Source organism: Cupressus sempervirens, chromosome 7, assembly GCF_028749045.1.
Source record: "Cupressus sempervirens isolate cs-2001-9-10 chromosome 7, ASM2874904v1, whole genome shotgun sequence".
NCBI classification, from domain to species: Eukaryota; Viridiplantae; Streptophyta; class Pinopsida; order Cupressales; family Cupressaceae; genus Cupressus; species Cupressus sempervirens.
In genome coordinates this window covers 310,514,226-310,538,924 of record NC_143124.1, presented here as the reverse complement: position 1 = coordinate 310,538,924, position 24,699 = coordinate 310,514,226, and positions in this window count along the sequence as shown.

Here is a 24,699-nt window from a genome sequence, read left to right as displayed (position 1 = left end):
ATAACTTGAGAATGAATCTAGTGTGAATATTAAATGTTCAAGATCAGATAGAGGAGGAGAATTTACTTCAAATGAGTTTAACATGTTTTGTGAAGAAAATGGAATTAGAAGATAGCTATCAGCTCCAATAACCCCTGAATAGAATGAGATTGTAGAGAAAAGGAACAAGTACATTACAGAAGCTGCAAGAGCTATGTTAGAAGAGAATGATGTATCCAAGATATTATGGAGAGAAGTTATGAATACAACAGTCTACACTATGAACAGAGAGCAAGTCAAGAAAGACACAAACAAGACACCTTATGAATTTTGGTTTGGTCATTCACCTACGGTTAATTATTTAAGAATATTTGGAAGTAAGTGTTACATAAAATGAAATGATGATATTGGTAATTTTGATCATAGAAGTGAAGAAGGTATGTTTCTAGGTTATTCATTAAAAATTAAGACTTATAGATGATATAATTAGAGAATTAAGACTATTATGGGAAGTGCAAATGTGAGAATTGATGATAAGTTTAGAATACAATAGAGAATAATTGATTAAAATTTATATGATGATGTTGTTACTAATCCAAGGAATTATAAGATATTTCTTGAGGCTAATAATGGTTTCCATAATGAAGGAGAGCCAAAGTAGGAACAAAGCTCAAAACCTTCAATAGAACCAAGAGTTAAGATAGCAACTCCCATGTCAGGAAAGAACATGATAAAGAATCACCCATCCAAACCAATCATCAAAAGAAAGGACAAAGGTGTAATGACAAGGAGTATAGTGAATTAAGAACTATGCTTGATAACTTAAGTTGAACTGAAGAATTTAGATGAAGCATGTAAAGATGACTACTAGAAACAAGCTATGAAAGAGGAATTGGATCAAATAGAATAGAATGAAACATGGGATTTGGTCTCTAGACTAGAAAACAAGAATGTGATAGGAACCAAATGGGTATTTATAAACAAAGAAAGATTGGTATGTAAGGGTTACTCACAAGAAGAAGGAATCTTTATTTCTGAGACTAATTACTTAAAGGATTTATTGAAAAGGTTTGGTTTGGAAACATGTAAACCTATTGGAACACCTATGGTAATTACACACAAGTAATATGCACAAGATGAAACACCTACTATTGATCAAGAGAAGTTTAGATCTAAAATCAGAGGATTGCAATATCTTACTCACACAAGGTCGAATATGGAAAATGCAATTGGAATTGTTGCAAGATTCTAGGCTGATCCTAGAGAAGCACACTATGTAGTAGTGAAAATGATATTTAGATATTTGAAAGGAACTTTAGAATTTGGATTATTGTATGAAAGAACTAATGATTTTAATCTAAGTGCTTATATTGATGTAGATTGGGCATGCATTATGGATAATAGAAGGAGCACTAGTGGATGAGTCCTCTATCTTGGAGGAAGATTGGTTTCTTGGTTAAGCAAGAAGGAGGATTGTACATCTTAAAGTACAAAAAAAGTAGAGTATGTTGCAGCAAAAAATATTTCTAATCAATTTATTTAGATGAAGTAGATGTTGAGAGATATAAGGATAGAAATTAGTGAACTTGTTGTTATACATTGTGACAACACAAGCATGGTAAATATGTTTAAGAATCCAATGTTGCATTCAAAGACTAAGCACATTTCTATTAAGTATCATATGTTGAGAGAAAAAGTTGCACAAAAAGAAATTAGATTGAAGTATGTGAGCACAAAAGAGAATATTGTAGATATATTCACTAAGCCTCTTTCCAAAGAAACTTTTGAGTATTTGTGGGGTATGCTTGGGGTTATGCCCCTTCCTACATTAGAGTAGAAGATGCAATAATGCATCAGTCCAAGGTAACAAAGCACCATTATTTGGCTGGATTGGATGTTGATTCTTCTTGTATGGGGGAGTATCTGTAATGGACAAAGTCATCTAGGACTCTTGATTGATATTTTTGTGAATAGTGTCTTTTGATCCTTGATCTAAATAACTATCAATTATTACAGAGTTTGATGCAGTGATATTAGTTGCAAAAACCTTGTATATTGATGTCAATGGGGGAGAATTTTGGCATGAAAAACATTATGCTAAATAGGGAGAAGTATTGTAGGGAAATATTATTTTAAGAAGAAAAATTTGGCAATATGTGGAGGAAGATTTTTGTCAAAAGCAAAGTACACAAAATAACAATTCCGTATAGAGCACATTGAGGTATATCAATGGGGGAGTATAATTGGTGAAGAGGATTTCAAGATGGACAGTCTTTAGTTGGTATTCTTGGAACTAGATGTTTTACATCTATGTTGACATCAATGCCAAAGGAGGAGATTGTTGGAAGATTGGTTTGATGATGATGTGTTACATTCATGAATGAGTTTTTCATTGATGTCAACATAGCATGTTTGATTTCCTTTGTGGTATTTGACAGAAGAATAACAGAAAGATCAAGTTGGTATGTGTTGGTGTTTCGAAAAAACTACTAAGCAACCAAAAGCTCAATACCAAGATGAAAATAATCACACAATCTAAAGACTAGCCAATTCTTATTATCAATTGTATGTGCAAACCATTTGGGCCCAACTTCAACAAAACCAAGGGTAGTTTTCTACTCTTTAGGCTCTGCAAAACCAAGGTGGGTATACTAGGGATGATTCAAGACTGGGAAACACTATATGAGGATTATTTTAGTTTCATTCTTATTCTCATCTCAAATCCTCAAATACATACATAATTCATGACAATTTTCTAAACACATCCCATATAACAGATTTGGCCAAAATTCTTCTATAGGTCTGCAGATATTCTCAACAATAGTGGCTAACTGAAGCTAAAACATTCCATGCAAACAAGTACATGACAACTTTGAAAATCTTTAGGAAATAAAAGTAAAATTGATTATAATTCTGCATTTGAAAACCATTTATGACACATTTCTCTTCCAACTGAATCAATTTGACCAGTGCCTAATCCATTGGGGTTCAGAGTCTACTACAAATTCTTAGATCTAATTTGTTGCTTTACAACAAATTTTATCAGCAATTCTTATCAGAATTCATCATTCAAAAATCCTTTGCCCTACTACAACAATCTTATCAAATTCATCAAAGTTTTTACTTAACCCATTGAATTAACAATAGTGATAAACAGATATACAACCTAATTGGATTGCATTCAATTGCACAACCCTTTACTTATACAATATCAAGCTAACTGAGTAATCGAAAGAAGACAAGATTTAGAAAGAATTGATATGGAGATAGTTCCTGATTTGTATTCATTTTCTTTGAACTTTGTATACATTTATAGTAAACTTAGAATGATCTTTAGAAGAAACGCATGGATCATTCTATTATTCATGTATTCTAAGGAACTAACAGAGAAAATACATCACAAACTTGCTCCAAACGATGGACCAAAAATAGACTAAGTATCACTTAGAAAAATAGAATTTGGACCTTCACATTGCCTTGAAAACTCACATATATAAGCATGAGTTACAACAAACAAAGGGAAAATGTGACAAACAGGTGTCTTTTACAAGGAATACTTACATACACCTATCACAAAATAAAAAAATGTTGGTAACAGAAGATGTCCAAGCCAAAACATTATTTTTGGTGGGTCAGCCTCTATCACATGCTCTAATGTTGCTGAGTTGGCTGCTATTCTGATCCTTCTTCATATGCAACAACAAAATTAACCAATGATGAAGTTTGTTCTGATGATGGCACGCCAACCTCCACCTGTGGGTCTTCACCAAATTTATCTTATATGGTAGGAACAACATCTACCTTTTCCCTTTCTTTAATTGTATCAACATCCTCTGGTCATGGGCCTACAACTGAAGGTGACAGATTATTCGTGTCTTCTTCTTCCATTTGGGCTTGAGTAGTGATGTTATCAATGATTTGGATTTCCTCACCTTGAACCTCATCAGCACCATTTTTACCTTCATCAAACTATTCAAAGGAGCCATTTTTGCCATCCACTTGTCAAATAATGTGTCATCTAGCCAATAGAATTGCAAAATATACCTATGTCTTTGTAGCACATATCCAGCTTCATTATTAATGGCAATAAATTCTTGTTGTAAAGAATCAAAGAATATTTGGGCCTTCACCATTTCTTCTATTGTGGTAGCCCACCATGCATGCCCTATTTCATTAATGACTTGATTCATTCTTAAATAGAATAAGTCATCAAGTTCTTTTGCCCATTCCTCTATGCTTTTCAAATTATTTCTTTTATCCAGGGCACGAGGAAACAAACTGAATTTCTAGCTCTAGTACTTGTTCAAGTAGCCTACTATTATTATTTTTAAATGAATCCTTTTATTATCAAAATCAGCAAGATCAGAAACAATATCAAATTTTTTTTCAATTTGATCAAAAAAATCATCTATAATAGAGCAACACAAAAATGTTATTGCTTTCTCCCTTCTTACCCATTTATTCACAATAGGCATTAGAGCCTCATCATTTGCTTTCAAATCCTCCTAGATACTGATCACCCTGGACAACTGATCATAAATTAGTGGCTATTCAACTTTGTCCCCCAAATATGTGAGAGCTTTTCTTAGTTTATCTTCATATTTGGATTCCAATTGTACATGTAAGGCCCATAGTTTACCTTTTTCTTCTTCAAAATTCTCAGCAGTATAGTATTGTGGCTTTTGGAGTGTATCTGGTATTTCTATGAGGGGGGTGGATTTGAAGGGTTCAACTGGGGGGCAAGGATATGTTATTCTTGGCTGAGTGGATTTTCCCAATAGCTTGTTCTCAAGGACAATTCTATTTTTCACCTCTTTATTGTAGGCATCCACCATTGTTTCATACTTTCTCTACAACTCAATCATTTCCTTTTCTTCCCTTTCTGCAGTAGCCAAGGCAAATTGAGAATAATCCACAATCATGTGGGCTTCTTGTACATGTGAGGTATCATCAACTCTCCTCACAATGATACTCCATGTTAGTCTTAAATCATCAGGCTATATTAGAGTAGCCCTAGATCCTCTTCTTAATGACCACATAACAAAAGTAGCTTGGTCATTATTGAAAGCAGTTCCAAAGAACTCCCTTTTATCTAGATCTTGCAATCCCAAATTATTTGACACAGAATTAAAAATCAAGGCATCAGCAATGTCCCAATTGGGCAATAATAAAATATTTGCAGCTTTTACCATCTGTCTCCCCTCTTCATCGGTTATATTCTAGAACTCTTGTATCATTTGTTCCTTTATTTCATCCTCAATGGAGGCTTCATCCATTTTTAGATGCTCTACTTTCATATTTTTACATCTTTCCTCAAAAATGTGCATGTTTGCTCTCCAGGAAAACTGATGGAAAGCCCTAGACCTTACAAAACAATCATCAAACAAAAACTGATGACTAGATTGTTCTAAAATAGGGTCTAATTCCCTTCCCTAATATCTACTACAGTTAACTCAAAACTTGGCATAGGAGGCTCCTAGCGGTTCCCTTCATCAATCTCTGCCTGAGTAACAAAGACTCCCCCTTGTGATCCAATTTGTTCAATTTTCTCATCAGTGAGTTGCTCCTCCCCAATTCTCATAGGGGTTTGGGAAGGTGAATAACTTTCATCATGTAATTCCTCTTCCCTTATTATCCTTCTTCTCTTAGGAGAAGGTTTAGGTAGCCTTTCTTCAAAAGAAACACTAGTAGATTCAACTATCTATTTTCCTTTATTCACAATGGGCCTTTGATCCTAAATGACATTATATCCTAACCTCCTTTGCACAATTAATGGGCCTACCCCTATATTGGGAGTGACACCCAATCTTCTCATCATTTTCTTGGATTTATCTGGAAAAGAATCAATGAAATGTTGCTTCTTCTCATTCATTACCTCCATTATTTCAGGGAATGTACTCATAAGCTTATTTATTCTATTTGCAATAGTCACAGCATTACTAAGAGGGTTGTAACCTTTATCAAAATAATTAATAAAATCCAAAACTTTTGAATAGACTCTTCATTTTTCTTTCTTTGTTTCTTGCTCTTGTAGAGAGTACTCATTCCTTATTACATCTTTAGGGAAATAGAATTCATGCTCAACTGGACGAAGTTTGATCCTATGCCTAAGGGCTGAATTAAAGAAACCTTCTGCATCACAAAAATAAGAGTGACATACTGCCATTTTATACTACTCCAAAAAATTGTACAGGAAGACTTACCCTTCCTTGGTTATTACAAACTAGTGGGCTACTATGCAAGTGGGAAAAATTGATCCTATTCCCCTTTTGTGCAAAAAGGCTTCTTCTACCCTCCCAACTACCACAAAAATTCAGCTACTCCTATCTTTAAAGGCACTTGGTAAGGTAATACATGGGGTGCTCCCTTGAATCCAAAAATTCTAATAACAGTTGAAACTGAATATGGTATAATACCTCCCCAATTATGTGAAACTTTCATATTATGGGGATTGTCCATAGGCCTAATAAGGTGCATTAGTGCCTTAGGAATTATGGGATTTTCGTGCTCAATATGAGGCATCTTAGTTTGGAGGCAAAGTGCATGTCAAATCTAACAAAACTAGCATTTTATGCCTCCCCAGTCATATCTACACTCCATAATTGAACTAGGAGTGCTTCCCCCTCTTATTCTCTATTCAAAACCATTTCTTTACCAAAGTATGTAACACCCTTAAAAAGAAACATATGCATTAACAAGGAGTATTGGCCCCAAACCTTCTCCACCTTGCCCTTTGCAATCCCCACCAATCCATTATGAATCTCATTAGATAGGTAGGAAGAAAAATCAAAAATTATTTCTACACCAAATGAGGAGATTTAAGTGATCATATACATAAAACTCATAGGGATAAAGTCTCATTCACCCTCTCCAAAAACTCTACACAGGGTCTTGTATATCTCTATTGCCTTGGCATTGAAGCATGATTTCTTGAAATGTTCTTTAGAGGATGATGTTATTGCTGGTAGGGTTCCAATTCTACCAATGTGGGCCTTCAGTACACCTTGTCTAACTACATTCTTCTTTTACATATATTCCTTTTCTAACTCTGTCAAATCAATGGGCACATGATACCTAATGAAAGGTCTTGAATGGAAAACTTCCCTAACCTCTTATGGACTGATAGTGATTAGAATTTCACCATCTACTCTTCTCACTACCCTAGTGGCTTGATCACAACTCTTCACCATGGCCTCAAGGAGGTCATAATCCATGAGTACACTAGGAACAACAAGCTTTCCCAAGTCAAAATTCCATATATTGGCATGTGGGGCATACAATTTTCTTTCTACAAACCATTTCTTGAAAAAAATTAAACCGGTTTGCGAGGTTTAAGTATCTTGGACCCAATTACCCTTATCATATAACCCATCAGCTATCCTCAACCTAGGGTTTAATGAGGTCAACTTTTTAACTTGCACTGTCTCTACAGTAGACTCAGGTAGCAACTCAAGCAAGTCATCATGTACATTTTTATCCAAATAATTTACTTGACCTAAAAATCCCTTCTTTGGAGGCATCTTTGATTATGCTTTATAGAACTGAAACACCTATAGAGATTACAATAGATTTACTTACTTGAATTTTGTCCTCGTTTTCCTCTAAATTCTTGCAAATTTTTTTTGTGAGAAAACTACTTCACAAGCTTGCCAAACTCTAGCACAATTTTCTTCAGTAATTGCTTCTACTCAAGAATAGCTAGAAATCTTTGCTCACGTAAGGTGAAACTGATGAAATCTTCTATATTATACTCTATTTTTCCTCACATGCGAAGCTTTAATTTCTAATTAATACACAAATTGCACCCATATTCTATGTTTAAATTTATGCCATTGATCTTTAAAAATCCTATGATCATGGGATATGGAGAGAGATAACTAGAAATTGTACTTGACAAGTTGGTTAATCGATCTGATGAAAATTTCCCATGTACACAGCTCCTTCCTTCTATCTGAACCCACTGGCCACTGAGGACATGTGTCAACAAGTCACTACTTTGCTATACATAAAGAATGAGCACCTTGCCATAGTGAAGTACCGACAACCATTGATCTGATCTTGATCTTGCAGATGATATGTTATTGTACTGCTTAGAAAGATAGTGGTGGGCCCTCATTTGCTATCTTGCTATACGTATTAGCTTAGCAACTCTTCATGGCAAGACAGTGACGTACATTGATCTGATATTAAATCAAAGGTGGAGAAATTGCATGAAGTTCCCTAAAAGGTGGTGGGCCCCATACGCACTATGTTGCATAGCTTAAACAACTTGCAACTTTCCAAAGTGAGATAGTGAGGACTGTTGATTCTGCTTTGCTCTAACGATCAGGCTCTCTTGTACACTTGATCAATGGGGCATGGGTCCAGAGTATTGATGACATACAAGATTTTTCTTTTATGGCACCCAAAAATACTTTACTTTAATCCTATTCATCATCCACATTACTAGAGGTCCCACCAACTGTTGATTTTACAATGCCTCGCTACTTCGCTAACAGTGAGATGTTAGAATTTTTTGATAGCGAGTTAACAGCTCTAGCAACTTTAATAAATCTTGGTGCCATGAAATACAAGGACCCATCAAATTGTTATTGCTCCTACCAACTACTTCTGACAACAACAGTTATTATTGGTCATGCCACTTGGACAAATCATGGTTACTGATAAATTTCAAGGCCACCATGTCTTTAATTTTACGACACCTCGCTACTTCACTAACGGTGAGATGACCAATTTTTCTGATAGCGAGGTAGCGAGGTATCAAAAAAATCCTCATTCCAGCACCAACCGCTAAATGCTTTCTTTGGGTCCCTTTTTGGGTACTGACAGTACTTGTAAGGTGTACATGACTGAATGATCGACTAGAAAATAATTCTCTGACTGTCATGTCTTCATTTTGTGGTCTTGTCTTATAACTTTTTTGCACTTGCTACCTCACTATACATAAAGAATGCCCATGTTTTCATAGCAAGGAAACGACAATGGTGGATCTATTTAGATCGGACGACTAGGGAATCTAAGAGGAAAAGTTGCTCCGGGATGAGGAAGATAAAAAGACAACAGAATATTCACCCTATTTGAAAATTCAAATATTTCATGCCTGACTATTTATGAATGGAATGAAACACAAGGTTTTCACAAAAACTTTCAAAGGGTAGCAAATAGATGACTTATCTAGAAACCCTATTATCCATTAATGGGTACAATATCACTTTTCTATATCTGGACAAAGGATTTCTATCATACGAAAATTTAGACCAACAGTAGCTCTGTCTAGGGACATTGAATCCTATGGATTCAAGTGAGGGCTCAAAATTTCTAGGAGAAGTAGACCACATACTTGAGCTTTAAAATGACAACTTAGAGAGAGAAAGAATGCATAACAGAATAATATACAGGGACTATGTAGAAAAGACAAAAATTACACAAAATGTACAAGGAAACCTAGAATACTATTCATGGAGAAAATAGGTATTTTTCAAGAAAAATACCTCTTCAAGAACTATCCATGAACTGGCAGTTCAAGAATATTGTCTGATAGATCTTTGAGTATATAGGAATCCTCACCCCAAAAAATTTCAATTAGATAAGGGCCTAGCCAGATACGATCAAATTTAACATGTTTTCCTTTATCTTCTATCTTGGCATTCCACATAAGGACAAAATCTAAACTTTCAAATTTCTTGCTTATCATTCTTTTATCATAGAGTGTCTTAACTTGCAGTTGCAACTTTTGGTTCTTAAGAGATGCTTCTCTTCTGGTTTCTGTCAATCCTATCATTTCATCCATCCCTTCTTGCATTTCATCTATAGTATGTTCATCATACAACTAAATATAATTGTAGAGTCCTATCAAGTTGTTCTGAGGCATTGGTGCTTGAATTCCATACACCATATCAAATGGAGCTACACCAATCGCTTTCTTTACAATTACCCTATCAGCCCATATTGCTTACTCTAATTTGAAATCCCATACTTTCTTGTTATCATCCAATGTTCACTTAATAACCTTTAACAGGCTCTTATTTGTGGATTTAGCTTGTCCATTTCCTTGTGGATGATAAGGAGAAGATGATGATTGTGTTATTCCATATTTATCACAAAACTTGATGAATTCCTTAGATCTTAAGCACATTGGATTGTCTATTACAATCTTTTGAGGACAACCAAATCTGGAAATAATATTATTCAATAGGAAATTTTTGACAACTTTACTTGTTGCGTTTCTTATGGAAATAGCCTCTACCCATTTTGTAAAGTAGTCAGTAGCCACTAGTATCAAAGAATAGCCAATGGTAGACTTGGGGAAAATCTCTCCTATTAAATCCATACCCCACTGTTGAGAGGGTGCTTGAACCTCCACTGGCTTCAATGGAGTATTTCCTGATAAATTTAGTTTTCCAGCAAACCTCTGACAAGGGTCACATTTTCTAATCATAATTTGAGCATCCTTGAAAAGGGAAGGCCACCAAAATCCAGCCCTCATCACCTTATGTGTAGTGGTCGTGGCCATATAGTGTCCTCCACAAACTCCAGCATGCATTTCCTCTAAGACTTCTTTTGCCTTTTATTGATCAACACACTTCAACAACACTCCCTCGAAATTTCTCCACCATAAATTGCCTTGGACAATTATCTATCTGATGGCTTGCAATTTAGTGCTCCTCTTTTTATTTTTAGGAAAATGGGGAGGAGCTTCCATGTGTTGCAGGTAATATATAACATTGGTGTACTAATCACAATAATTCATGTCACATAAGTCTGATTTGAGGTAATTGACCACCACATTTATCTGATTGGCATCCAAATTAGATTTAGCCATGAGCTTAGCCAAATGTTGACCTCTTACCAACTTAGTTATCTGTATTTCAATATTAAATTCTTGGATCCTATTGATCCATCTACACCTTCTTCCTGATACTTCCTATTGAGAAAATATGTCCTTCACAGTTGCACTACATACACATGCAATAACAATAGCACCTAATAGGTAGCATCTAAAATCCTTTACAACCTTTACCAAAGCATATGCCTATTTTTTGTTTATCTCATATTTTAGTTCAGCAGGCTACAGTGACTTACTAAGAAAGGCAATGGGTTGTCCATATCCTTCTTCATTTTTCTGCAACAAGACTGCAGCTACATTGTGAAAGGATGCAAAAGAAAAAATATGCATAGGCTTTGTGTAATCTAGAGTTCTTAGTACTAGAGCATTTTTTATTGTAGTTTTAATATCCTAGAATGCTTGTGAAGGCTCACCTTTTCAATCTATAGTAGCTCCCTTCTTGAGCATCTTTGAGATAGGTCTACTGATTTCAGAAAAATTGGTAACAAAGCTTCTAAGAAAATTGACTTGGCCAAAGAAGGATTGAATTCCTTCTACATTATTTGGCTTGGGGACTTTATCAATAGCTGCTACTCTCTCAGGGTCTATTTTCACCCCATCCTTGGACACTATATGTCCTAGTAATTTTCCTTCTGTGACCCCGAATGTGCATTTCTTTGGGTTCAAGGTTACGCCATATTCCAAAGCTTTGATAAAGATTTTTTCCAAATGCCTATAGTGATCCTCAGCCTTCTTAGAATATTTTGTAAGATCATCTTGGTATACAACCATAAATTTCTCAATATAATCATGAAACGCCACATCCATGGCTCTTTGGAAAGTAGCTCCTACATTAATTAGGAAAAATGGCATCATTACATATACATATGTTCCCCATGGGGTTGTGAAGGCTATCTTGAGTTGTTCACTTTCCTTTACCAGAACTTGATTGTATCCAAAGAAACCATCCATCATTGACATTAGCTCAAAACAAGTCACTTGCTGCAACATGGCTTCCATATTTGGTAATCCATAATTTTTCTTCAAGGATGCAATGTTCAAGTTCCTAAAATCCATGCACAATCTTATATCTCCATTTTTCTTTCTGACAGGTAGAAAATTTGAAACCCATGTGGAATGCCTAATTGGTTTGATTATCCCCCCATCTCTTAGTTTCATCAACTCTTCTTACATTTTTGGAGCTAGAGTAGGGTTTACTAATCTTTGTTTCTGTTTGAAAGGTTTTACATTATCTTTTAATGGTATGACATGCTGGAACAAATCTTCCCTATAAGCCTTAAGGTCATCATATGACCATGCGAAAACATGTCTACACTTCCAAAGCAAGTCAATCAATGTTTTTCTAATTTTAGCAAGCAGATTTTGGCCAATATAATCCTTTTTGGGAGCTTAGGGTCTTTAACTCTGGGTTTTACTCTATCCTAGTTATCAAATATATTTTCCAAGACCACTAACCCCTTACGCACTTTATTCATTTTCAATTTCATAATCTCCTAGCCAAAAATGGTTTCATTACCATCTATGGTTTCAATTAATTCATTGCAATCCATTTCCTGACCATGGTAATTGTCTTCATTTAACAAACATTCTATGATGTATTTTTCACCTTCAAAGACTTGCCAATTTTCAACGTTATTAGGTATGGAAGGTCTATTTTGTACCTACTTTTGAGATATTCCTGCAAATGATATCTCCTTAGGCTTGATTTCTACATTTGCTAACAAATCAGCCATCTTATTTTGAGTCCTATCTCTCCATGAGATACCAAATGCATCAAAAGATTTTATCTAATCCCAAACTGCATTTCTATACTGCTTTAATCTCCTATTCTTGGATGCATGAGTTTCTTATAACTAGGAGATAACTAATTCAGAATCCCCTATGACATGTAACTTCTTAATCCCATGATATGTGACAAATTTCAATCCTAGCAACAAGGCCTCATACTCTGCTATGTTATTTGTGCAAGAAAACTTCAAAGTAAATGAATATCTGAAAGTATTTTTCTTAGGGGAGACAAAAACTACCCCTCCCTTAGAACCTTCTTTTGAACTTGCCCCATCAAAAAACATTGTCCATAATACTCATGATTTCATGCAACATTCAACTTCATGTTCAATGATAGTAGGTAAATTTTCAACTTCTTGAATAATCAATTCAGCTCTGAAGGAATTTACACCAGTATCTAAGAAACAAGTGGAGTCTTTGTCAATTTCTTCCCCTAAAATTTGACTGACCCTAGGTTCTCTATTTACCTTGACTACTATATCCCCTATGTGGAAAGTAGCATAAGTCAAATCACATTGCAGGCTTACCCCCATGTTAGCACTCCATTTTCTAGAGAGTAACATTCCATAATGTGGAGGTATATCCACCGCAAGTACAGACATGGTTAAATCTACTTCAAGATATGCAGCTAATTTGAATGGTAAAGCATTTATGGCTCCTATGACTGGGACTTCCCTAGCATCCATTCCATTACATCTACCCTGCTTGGTATCCACCTTCAATCCTAATGCTTCCATTACTTTGAAAGGCATCATGGTGTTAGAAGCTCCTGAGTCTATCATGCAATTTTTTAGGGTCTTCCCTTTTATGATCAGGCTAAGGAAAAAAGGGTCAATATCTTCTATAAATGCCACTGAGCAATCATCTAAAAACATCTGGGGAATCTGGGATATGATACGACTTTCCTCTACTACTAATGGGGTTTTTTGGGCAAATGTTTGTTCTACAACAATATTATTGTTTCCTATCCCTCCCAACCATGATAAAGACTTGCTCTTATGTTCTTCAATTCTAAGAAGTTCAGAAAAAGGTACTTTTATAGTTATTTGGGACAACATAGATATCATACCAACGGGTTCAACAATAGTGGATTTTACCAGAGTACCTAGAGTTGAAGTATTTTGAACACCAGGCACCACTGTTTGCTTGATAGTATTAGGTTCTGATTTCTTTGCTTGCACAACTGCTTTTGCTATTTCATTTATTTGAAAATGAACCTTCCTTTTTTGTTCCCACTTCTTACCCTTGTTTTCATTGATCTTAGGCACATCCACATTGATTTTCTTATTTTGATCATTCATCTTATGGGTGATATCTTTGATGAATACACTGGATGGATTTCTTACATCATTATTAACTATTCTATTTCTCAAATTGTAGTTACTATGGACTTGGGAAATCATTTTTGTTGTGATTTTGGCAATCTCCTCTTTGGAGGGAATTCTTAAGCTTGTGTGACCTACATCAAAAGATTTAACACATACCTTATCTGTATCATAACCTTCATCATCTGAAAACACTTGTTGATGATGTAAATGATAAGAAATTCTTTGACTAGTAATATCATTTTTAGGTTCCTCAAATCAGAATCTACAAGGTCATCACACATGCTCACCATATTGTAGCTCATACCATCATGGCTTTTCTCTTCACTTCCTTCTTCAGGCTGCACACCTAGATCTTGGGAAAATGACTGAGCAATAGCACAATAATTAGCAAAATGAGGTGATTGACATACAATGCACCATGGTACATCATCATTTATATTCATAGTATTCCTTTGTATGGGATCTAGGGTACCCTTATCCTTCACATTTTGTGTCTGGTTGGGGACTAGCTTACCATCTTTCCACTTGGTGGTGTAAGGATAATTTTGCATTCTAGGTTGCCTATTGAAATTGCTATTATTCACAGGGGTTCTTTCAATAAAATTTGGCTTATTGAAACTAGTGGTATTCATCTTCTTTAGTAATTCCAAGACCTAGCCTATAGTAGGTTTGTCTAGCTTTTTACCTATAGTAGTTTTATGACCCTCCCTTTTTTTATTGTTCTTGGGATTAAAAAGCTTTGGATCATCCCTCCTACCCAGTTTGCTAGATGCCTTCCTATTATTCTCTATATTTACTACAATTTTATAAGCATCCCTTAAGATTTTGGGATCCTTATCCCTTAATCAATAAGCCTTTTTACTATCAAAGGCATTGAAATATGTTGTGAGAAAGACATCCTCTTTCAACCTCATAACTTGAAATAGTTTGTACATACCTTTCTAGAATCTTACATTGAAGTCAAATGTGGACTCATTTGGGTTTTTCTTGATTTTATTGAATTCATATAACATGAATCATGCATTAGTGTTGTCTCCATATTGCTCCTTAAACAATTTCTCCTAGTCACTCCATGAGGTGATACTATCATCAGGAAACCTCCTAAACCAATCCCTTGCATCCTTAGTTAGTGAATGCACAAACAATTTCATTACCATATCTTCACATTCAACTTCATAATCATTTAACATATCAATAAAAGTTCTCAAATGTTCTTCACTAGTAATAGCATTATTCCCAGAGAACTTAACCACTTTGTCTCTTAAATCAAACAATATGGGATGTGGAGCACCAAGAATACAAGCAAATGATATTTGTCTATACTTTTTTAGGTATATAGGTTTCTTCTAGAAACCAAGAACATTTGAGGTACTAGCTATGTTAGCTTGGTTTAGAGGAGTAGCTTGGGATTGTTGAGGTTGAACAAAAGGGACTTGGGTGCTAATGGTGGAAGATGAGGTAGGGGCAGATTAGGATATTCCCTAAGTTGAGATTATTGGACCACTAGCTGGTGTAGGATTTGTAGGTGGGATAGAAAAATTGGGCCATGAAGCTAATGCAGAATTACATTTTATGAATTGGATTTTTCTCCTAGTTTCTACGGCTTGAGCTTCATTCTCAACTTTCTCAAGTTCTTTTGCAAGATCTTCCTTCCCTTTTCTAGCCTTCTCCAGATCTAGATCTAATTTTGACATGGAGGGTTGTATGGGTTTTCTTGGTAGAGATTGAGGTTCATTTATTTGGATTCCTATAGCTTTGCCTTTCCCTTTATCTGGAGCTTTTGCAGTGGGCTCTACAGGGTCCACTTGAATAGGTTTATAGGCTTGGACTTGAGCAATTACTAGTTCTTGCCTTTGAGTCAGGCATTTTTTTTCTTCTTGAACTTTAGCTCTCAGATTGTCTACATCTCCAAATATGTCAGTATGGAGAGTTGTGGTATTTTCTTCTAACTTTTTATTCTGCTCCTTCAAGGTAGCCATCCTTCTTAGTAGAGCATCCCTTTCTATTATGGCATCCAAGGTGGCTTGTTCCTTCTCCTTTTCAATATGAATGTGTTTAGCTTCTTCCTTAGCAATCCATTTATTCAGAACTCCTATCTTAGAATTCACTTATTTAGGATCTACAAAAGTAGCCTTTGAATTAGCAGGATCATCCAGATCTATAAGATTGGGCTCCACATATGGGACTACTCTGGGATTAAAAGGATCATCAAATGAACTCCTAAATCGTAGCCTATAGTTCATATCTACTACGAGATCTGGCCTTGATGAAGCAATTCCTACCATGGACACATCTTTGTCCTAAAAAACTCTCTCATCTGGTAATGGGGTACTGAAAATGCCTCCTAAGAGTCTTGTAGTTTTAGATTCAGAACTGAGTGAAGAAGACTCTCTCCCTAATACTAGTTGATACTATAAATTGATAGATGCATTACCTCTGGGTTTCCAGGTGGGATTTGGATCTTTCCTTCTCTGATTTTGGTTCTTCCTACCACCTTGGGGTAAATCAGCATACATTGGTACACTAGGATTGGCTTTCATATAAGCTCTTGTGCTCTTTCTCTTGTCAACCATATTCACCTTTTGTTAAAAAAAGCACTAGCTTCAAAACCTTGACTGAGTCACCACCCTATTTTTGGAAAAATGACAATTATTCCTGACTCCAAGGAAAAACACACAAATAGAAATAGATATATCTGACATAGATAGACCAATCACTCGGATCATAAGACTATAACTCTTGCTTGTTAGATAACAAACATGGGTAGGCTGGATATGTCATTGTATAGCTATGGTACTTGGGCTATTCCCTCTTTAAATTCTCAAGGTTTTTCACTAAAATATTCCCTTATAACCATGGGAAAAACTTAAATAACCTAACACACACGTACACAATAGAACCAAAGAAACTGCAATACTCTTCAAAGATGTGTTGGACAACTCCCCAGTAGAGTTGCCATTTTGTTGGTGTTTTGAAAAAACTACTAAGTAACCAAAAGCTTAGTACCAAGATGACAATACTCACACAATCTAAAGACTAGCCAATTCCTATTATCAATTTTATGTACAAACCATTTGGGCCCAACTTCAATAAGACCAAGGGAGGTTTTCTACTCTTTAGGCTCTGCAAAACCAGGGTGGGTATATGTAGGGATGATTCAAGACTAGAAAACACTGTATGAGGATTATTTTAGTTTCATTCTAATTCTCATCTCAAATCCTCAAATACATGCACAATTCATGACAATTTGCTAAACACATCCCATATAACAGATCTGGGCAAAATTCTTCTATAGGTCTATAGATGTTCTCAGCAATCATGGCTAAATAAAGCTAAAACATTCCATGCAAACAAGTATAGGCCAACTTTGAAAATCTTTAGGAAATAAAAGTAAAATTTAATATAATTCTTCATTTTAAAACCATTTATGACACATTTCTTTTCTAGCTCAATCAATTTGACCAGTACCTAATCGATTGGGGTTCAGAGTCTACTAAAAATTCTTACATCTAATTTGTTGCCTTACAATAAATTTTATCAATAATTCTTATCAGAATTAATCATTCAAAAATCCTTTCCCCTACTACAGAAATCTTATCAAATTCATCAAAGCTTTTACTTAACCCATTGAATTAATAGTAGTGATAAACAGATATACAAACTAACAAGATTGCATTCAACTGCACAAGCCTTTACTTATACAGTATCAAGATAACCAAGTAATCAAAAGGAGACAAGATTCAGAAAGAACTGATATAGGGATAGTTAATGATTTTTATTCATTTTCTTTGAAAATTGTATACAGTTACAGTAAGCTCAGAATGACCTTTAGAAGAAACATAGGGATCGTTCTATTATTCATGTATTCTTAGGAACTAATAGAGAAAATACATCACAAACTTGCTCCAAACAATGGACCAAAAACAAACTAAGTATCACTTAGAAAAATAGAATTCAGACCCTCACATTGCCTTGAAAAGTCACATATATAAGCATGAGTTGCAACAAGCAAAGAGAAAATGTTACTGACAGGTGTCTTTTATAAGGAATACTTACATACACCTATCAAAAAAGACAAAAATGTTGGTAACAGAAGATGTCCAAGTGAAAACATTCTTTTTAGTGGGTCAGCTCTCACATGCTCTAATGTTGCCGAATTGGCTACTATTTTGATCCTTCTTTGTATGCAGTAGTCAAATTAACCAATGATGAAGTTTTTTCTAATGATGGCACATCAACCTCCACCTGTGGGTCTTCACCACCTTTATCCTATATGGTAGGAATAACATCTACCTTTTCCCTTTCTTTTGTTGTATCAGTATCCTGTGGTCCCGAGTCTACAACTAAAAGTGACAGATTATTCTTGTCTTCTTCTTCCAGTTGGGCCTAAGTAGTGATGTTATCAATGATTTATATTTTCTCACCTTGTACCTAATCACTGTCATTTTTACCTTCATCAAACTATTCACTGGGAGCCATTTCTACCATCCACTTGTCAAATAATGTGTCATCTAGCCAATGGAATTGCAAAATATCCCTCTGTCTTTCCAGCATATATTCAGCTTCATTATTAATGGCAATGAATTCTTTTTTTAAATAATCAAAGAATACTTGGGCCTTCACCATTTCTTATGTTGTGGTAGCCCACCATGCATTCCTTGTTTCATTAATAACATGATTCATTCTTAAATACAAAAAGTCATCAAGATCGTTTTCCCATTCCTCTTTGCTTTTCAAATTATTTCTTTTATCCAACGCACGAGGAAACAAACTGAATTTCTAGCTCTTATACTTATTCAAGTAGTCTACTATTATTTTTTGTAAATGAATCCCTTTATTATCAAAATCAGCAGGATCAGAAACAATATCAAATGTTTTTTTCAATTTGATCAAAAGAATCATCTATAATAGAGAAACACAAAAATGTTATTTCTTTCTCCCTTCTTATCCATTTATTCACAATAGGCATTAGAGCCTCATCATTGGCTTTCAAATCCTCCCATATATTGATCACCCTAGCCAACTGATCATAAATTATCGGCCATTCAACTTTGTCCCCCAAATATGTGAGAGCTTTTCTTAGTTTTTCTTCATATTTGGCTTCCAATTCTACATGTAAGGCCCAAAGTTTACCTTTTTCTTCTTCAAAATCTCAGCAATGTAGTACTGTGGCTTTTCAAGTGTATCTGGTAATTCTATGAGGGGCATGGATTTGAAGGGTTCAACTGGGGGGCGAGGATATGTTATTCTTGGCCTAGTGAATTTTCCCAATAGCTAGTTCTCAAGCTCAATTCTCTTTTTCATCTCTTTATTGTAGGCATCCACCACTATTTCATAATTTCTCTATAGCTTAGCCATTTCATTTTCTCCCCTTTCTACAGTAGTCAAGGCAAATTGAGAATAATCCACATTCATGTGTGCTTCCTATACATGTGAGGTATCATCAACTCTCCTCAAAATGATACTCCCTATTAGTCCTGACTCATTAGGTTATGATGGAGTAGCCCTAGATCCTCTTCTTAATGACCACATAACAAGAGCATCTTGGTTATTAATAATGTAGTTCCCAAGAACTCCCTTTTCTCTTGATCTTGCAGTCCCAAATTATTTGACACAAATTTAAAAATCAAGGCATCAGCAATGTCCCAATTGGGCAATAATAAAATATTTTCAGCATTTATCTTATGTCTCCCCTCTTCAAGGGTTACATTCTAGAACTCTTGTATCATTTTTTCCTTTATTTGATGCTAAATGGAGGCTTCATCCATTTTTGGATGCTCTGCTTTCATATTTTTACATTTTTCCTCAAAAATGTGCATGTTTTCTCTCCAAGAAAACTAATGGAAAGCCCTAAACCTTACAAAACTGTCATCAGACAAAAATTGATGACTGGCCTTTTCTAAAATAGGGTCTAATTCCCTTCCCCTGAAATCTGCTGTAGTTAACTCAAAACTTTGCATAGGAGGCTCCTGGGGGTTCCCTCCATCAATCTATGCCTGGGTAACAAAGACTCCCCCTTGTGATCCAATTTGTTCAATTTTCTCATCAGTGAGTTGCTCCTCCCCAATTCTCATAAGGGTTTGGGAAGGTGAATAACTTTCATCATGTGATTCCTCTTCCCTTATTATCCTTCTTCTCTTAGGAGAGGTGGCCTTTCTTCAAAAAAAACACTAGTAGATTCAACTATCTATTTTCCTTTATTCACAATGGGCCTTTGATCCTAAATGACATTATATCCTGACCTCCTTTGCACAATTAATGGGCTTGCCTCTATATTGGCAGTGAAACCCAATATTCTCATCATTTTCTTGGCTTTATCTAGAAAAGAATCAATGAAATGTTGCTTCTTCTCATTCATTACCTCCATTTTTTCAAGGAATATACTCATAAGCTTATTTATTCTATCTACAATAGTCACAACATTACTAAGAGGGTTGTAACCTTTAATAAAACAATTAATAAAATCCAAAACTTTTGAATAGACTCTCCATTTTTCTTTCTTTGTTTCCTACTCATGTAGAGAGTACTCATTCCTTATTACATCTTTAGGGAAATAGAATTCATGCTCAACTAGACGAAGTTTGATCCTATGCCTAAGGGCTAAATTAAAGAAACCTTTTGCATCACAAAAATGAGAATGAGATATTGCCATTTTATACTGCTCACAAAATTTGTAGAGGAAGACCAACCCTTCCTTGGTTATTAAAAACTAGTGGGCTACTATGCAAGTGGGAAAATTTGATTCTATTCCCCTTTTATGCAAAAAGGCTTCTTCTACCCCTCCCAACTGCCACAAAAATTCAACTACTCCTACCTTTAAAGGTACTTAGTAAGGTAGTACATGGGGTGCTCCCTTGAATCCATAAATTCTAATAATAGTTGAAACTGAATATGGGATAATATCTCCCCAATTATGTGAAAATTTTAGATTATGGGGATTGTTCATAGGCCTAAACAGGTGCATTAGTGCCTTAGGAATTCTGGGATTGTCACTCAGTATAAGCATCTCAGTTTGGAGGCAAAGTGCCTGTCAAATTTAACAAAACTAGCATTTTATATTTCCCTAGTCATATCTACACTCCATAATTGAACTGGTATTGCTTCCCCCTCTTGTTCTCTATTTAGAACCATTTCGTTACCAAAGTATCTAACACCCTTAAATAGAAACTTATGCATTAACAAGGAGTATTGGCCCCAAACCTTCTCTACCTTACCCTTTGCAATCCCCAACAATCCATTTTAAATCTCATTAGCCAGGTAGGAAGAAAAATCAAAAATTATTTCTACACTAAATGAGAAGATTTGAGTGATCCTATACATAAAACTCGCACGGGTAAAGTCTTCTTGACCCCTCTCCAAAAACTCTGCACAGGGTACTGTATATCTCTACTACCTTGGCATTGAAGCATGATTTCTTGAAAGGTTCTTTAGAGGATGATGTTATTGTTGGTAGGCTTCCAATTCTTCAAATGCAGGCCTTTAGTACACCTTGTCTAACTACATCCTTCTTTGACATATATTCCTTTTCTAACTCTATAAAATCAATGGGCACATGATACCTAGTGAAAGGTCCCAAATGAAAAACTTCCCTAATCTCTTCTGGACTGATAGTGATTAGAATTTCATTATCTACTCTTCTCACTACCCTAGTGGCTTGATCATAACTCTTTGCCACGGCCTCAAGGAGGTCATCATCCATGAATACACTAGCAACAACTAGCTTTCCCAAGTCAAAATTCCATATATTGGCATGTGGGGCATACAATTTTCTTTTTGCAAACCATTTCTTGAACAAATTTAAACCATTTTGTGAGATTTGAGAATCCTGGACCCAATTACCCTTATCATATAACCCATCAGCTATCCTCAACCTAGGATTTAATGAGGTCAAGTTTTTAACTTGCACTATCTCTATAGTAGACTCAGGCAACAACTCAAACAAGTCATCGTGTACATTTCTATCAAAATAATTTAGTTGAATTGAAAATCCCTTCTTTGGAGGCATCTTTGATTATGCTTTATAGAATTGAAACACCTACAAAGATTACAACAGATTTACTTACTTGAATTCTGTCCTCGTTTTCCTCTATATTTTTGCATATTTTTTCTGCAAACAAACTGCTTCACAAGCTTGCCAAACTCTAGCATGATTTTATTCAGTAATTGCTTGTACTCAGTTATAGCTAGAAATCTTTGCTTGCATAAGATGAAACTGATGAAATCTTTTGTATTATACTCTATTTTTCCTCACATGTCTAACTAATACATAGAGTGGCACCATATTCTGCATTTAAATTTGCACTATTGATCTTTAAAAATCCTATGATCATGGGATATGGAGAGAGACAATTAGGCATTGCACTTGACATGTTGGTCAATCGATCTAATGAAAATTTCCCATGTACACAACTCCTTCCTTGATGGCGCTTCTATCTAAACCCACTAGCCACTAAGGGCACATGTCAACAAGTTGTTACTTCACTATACATAAAGAATGAGCACCTTAAGATAGAAAAGTAGTGACAGCCATCGATCTAATCTTGATCTTGCAGATGATATTTTGTTGTACTACTTAGAAAGACAGTGGTGGGCCCTTATTCACTATTCTACTATGCATATCGCCCCAGCAACTCTTCATGGTGAGATAGCGATGGTCATTGATCTGAGATTAAATCAAAGGTGGAAAAATTGTATGAAGTTCCCTAAAAGGTGGTGGGGCCCATACTCGCTATGTCGCATAGCTTAAACAACTTGCAACTTTCCAAAGTGGGATAGCAAGGACTGTTGATTCCACTTTACTTTGATGATCAGGATCTCTTTTACACTTGATCAATGGGGCATGGGTCAAGAGTATTGATGACATAGGAGATTCTGCATTGTTGGCACCCAACAAGAATTTACTTCAGTCCTATTAATCATCCACATTACTAGAGGTCCCATCGGTTATTGATTTTTTTGTGCCTTGCTACTTCACTAATGGTGAGATGTTAGAATTTTTCAAAAGCGAGGTAGCAAGCTCTAACAACTTTGATAAATCTCAGCATTGTGGAATACAAGGACCCATCAAATCGTTATTGCTCCTACCAATTGCTTCTGACAACAGCAGTTATTAGTGGTCATGCCACCTAGACAAATCATGGTTACCGATAAATTTTGAGTCTACTGTGCCTTTAATTTTACGATGCCTTGCTACTTTGCTAATGGCAAGATGACCAATTTTTTAGATACCAAGGTAGTGAGGTATCGAAAAAATCCTCATTTCAATGTCGACTTCGGACTACTTTTATTAGGTCCCTTTTTTGGTACTGATAGTACTTGCAAGGTGTACGTGACTGAATGATTTGCTAGAAAACAATTCTTTGACTATTGTGTCTTCATTTTGTTGTCCCATCTTATAACTTTCTCACACTCTCTACCTTGCTATACATAAAGAAAACCCATTTTTTCATAGCGAGGAAATGACAATGGTAGATCTATTTAGATCGCACAGCTGGGGAATCTAAGAGGAAAAGTAGCTCAAGGGCAAAAAAGACAAAAGGACAACAGAATATTCACCCTATTTGAAAATTCAAATATTTTGTGCCTGACTATTTATGAATGTAATGAAATGTAGATTTTTCACAAAAAATTTCAAAGGGTAGCGAATGGATGAAAATTATCTAGAAACCCTATTATCCATTAATGGGAACAATTTGAATTTTTTATATTTGGACAAAGGATTTCTATCATACAAAAATTCAGACCAATAGTGGCTCTATCTAGGGACATTGAATCCTATGGATTCAAGTGAGGGCTACAAATTTTTAGGAGAAGCAAACCATGTACCTGAGCTTTAAAATGACAACTTAGAGAGAGCAAGAATACAAAATAGAAGAATATACAGGGACTGTTCAAAAAAGACAAAGATTACATAAAATTTACAAGGAAAGCTAGACTACTATTCATGGAGAAAATAGGTATTTTTCAATAAAAATACCTTTTCAAGAACTACCCATGAACTGGCAGTTTAAGAATATTTTCTAATAGATCTTTGAGTATATAGGAATCCTCACTCAAAGAATTTTCAATCAGATAAGCGCCTAACCAGATAGGATCAAATTTTCCATGTTTTCCTTTATCTTCTATCCTAGCATTCCACATAAGGACAAAATCTCCACTTTCAAATTTGTTGCTTATCATTCATTTATCATAGAGTGTCTTAACTTGTAGTTCCAAATTTTGGTTCTTAAGAGATGCTTCTCTTCTAGTTTCTATCAATCCTACTAGTTCATCCATCCTTTCTTGCATTTCATCTATAGTATGTTCATCATACAACTGAATATAATTGTAGAGTCCTATCAAGTTATTCTAAGGCATTCGTGCTTGAATTCCATAAACCACATCAAATGGAGCTACACCAATGGCTTTCTTCATAGTTACCCTATCAACCCATATTGCTAACTCTAACTTGGAATCCCATACTTTCTTGTTATCATCCAATGTTCTCTTAATAACCTTTAACAAGCTCTTATTTGTGGATTCAGCTTGTCCATTTCCTTGTGGATGATAAGGAGAATACAATGACCTTTTTATTCCATATTTATCACAAAACTTGATGAATTCCTTAGACCTAAAGCACATTGCATTGTCTGTTACAATTTTCTGAGGACAACCAAATCTAGAAATAATATTATTTAGTAGGGAATTGTTGACAGCTTTGCTTGTTGTGTTTCTTGTGGGGATAGCCTCTACCCATTTTTTAAAGTAGTTAGTAGCCAC